This window comes from Bison bison, unplaced genomic scaffold (assembly GCF_000754665.1).
Source record: "Bison bison bison isolate TAMUID 2011002044 unplaced genomic scaffold, Bison_UMD1.0 scf7180017846232, whole genome shotgun sequence".
NCBI lineage: Eukaryota > Metazoa > Chordata > Mammalia > Artiodactyla > Bovidae > Bison > Bison bison.
In genome coordinates, this window is record NW_011476805.1 from 56,577 (window position 1) to 58,260 (window position 1,684).

Here is a 1,684-nt window from a genome sequence, read left to right on the forward strand (position 1 = left end):
GGCCGGGACTCCGCCCGCTGCAGCCAGGCTGGAGGACGCTCCCCGGGCCCCCGGGGCCGCCCCGCGGGTGCGGGCAGGAATTCAGGGCCTTGGCTGCTCCCATGCTGCCTGGCTGGCGCGGTGAGGACAGAGAGGCTGCTGGCGGGGAGCCCTGTGCCTTGGGAGGCTGTCGCAACCCTCTGAGACACACGAGCGGGCGGCGGGGTGACCCGCTCGCCGGGCACCGAGCCTGGGAGCCCAGTGTCTTGGGCAAGGAGGGCCAGAGCCGTGGGGCCAGGCGCACAGGCCCCGCGGTCAGAGGGACCTGCGTGCTGTGGGTCTGCTCCCTCCTGCCTCACATGGTGTACTCAGTCACCCAGCAGGCATTCACTGAGCACCTACTGTGCGCTGCCTGCAGTTCCAGCCCGTTCTCCGGGTCTACCTGCCTTTCCCCTTGCTCCCCCTACCCGCTCCCTGGTCCTCAGGCCTCCAGAAGCCTTCGCTGTCCTCCCCAAAGCCCCACCACGGCCCCAAGGCCACTGTGTCGCCCCGGCCCTGCAGTGCGTGCATCGCCCTGGTTTGTGCTTGTCCGGGACAAGCCAGCCTGAGTGGGGTGCCATCCCTCCAGGGCCCAGTCCTGAGCCGGGCCGACAGCCAGCCCTCGAGGCTCCTGAGCGGGGAGGATGGTGGACTTGGTGGTGTGGCGGGAGAAGGTGATTCCTCCCCAGGGTGAGGCTGATGGTCCCAGGGAACTCCAAGGCCAGGGCCCCACCTGGCCGCCTTCCTCCCGGCCACGGTGCAGAGGTGGGAGAGGGCAGGGGTGGGGAGGGGTGGGGGCAGGTTTCTCTGCTGCGGGCGCCTTGCCCCTACACTGGCTCTCATCTCTGTCTTGGGATGGAGGTGGTGTTCTGCCCATTTTACAGATGAGAAGACTGAGCCCCAGGTGGATCGAGCTGGGAGGGGCTGAGCTGAGCGGGGTCCTGCTCTTTGCCAAGAAAGTCAGCCTTTGGCGTCTGAGGCCACACATCCCTAGCACCCGGGGGCGCCCCTTGGGAGCTTCTAGGTCCTCAGCACCATCATTACTGTGTAAAATGCTACCGGAGGAGCCAAGAGACCAGCAGGTGAGCGGGTCTGGGCCCCGGAGCGTTCCTTCCCACCAGGCTCGCCTCCCGCCCGTGTCTCACCTTCAGACGCCAGGTCTCCCTTAATTAGCTCCCCAGAGAGCCGGGCTCCCTGCTTCCTTCCGAGGGTGGCGCTAACCTGGGTCTGCTCCAGCTGGGTTCCTCGGGAAGGGGTGGGGTGAGCTAGGAGTTGCTGTGTGCCGCAGGCGAGCCACACGCACAGACATGGGGGCACGCCCACGGGCACAGAACACCCACAGGCACTGGCACGCTCTGTGCTCTTTCCCAGAGCTGTGTATAGACATGCATCCTCCCGGTGAGGCCTCCACGCGGCCCCTGCATCTGCACACGCAGGCCGTGGCCCGGAGCACGGGCTCGCAGGGCATCGGCCCCACAAGGCGCCCTGAGAGGGCGGTGGGCCGCGTGGAGGCCCTCCTCCCGCCCACACTCCCACCCCCCACCCCCACCCCCAGCAGCTGGCCCTTCTTTTGCAATTCTTGCATTTACTTCACAGTCCTTTATGTCGGCAGAGGCTTTCAAAACACTTTAGGCTTGTTTACTGAGCTGTGCAAGAACATTTTGTC

The 1,684-nt window shown here is 66.3% G+C and overlaps 1 long non-coding RNA gene across 1 annotated transcript in view; it reads right to left on the minus strand.

Moving 5' to 3' along the window:
- The window catches only part of LOC104987875, a 7,173-nt gene extending 5,716 nt beyond the window's left edge, over positions 1 to 1,457 (minus strand). Inside the window, exon 1 of the long non-coding RNA XR_825178.1 lies at positions 1,164 to 1,457. This is a non-coding gene — a long non-coding RNA (uncharacterized LOC104987875). The remainder of the gene's footprint in view (positions 1 to 1,163) is intronic.
- Between the last annotated feature and the right edge of the window lie 227 nt (positions 1,458 to 1,684).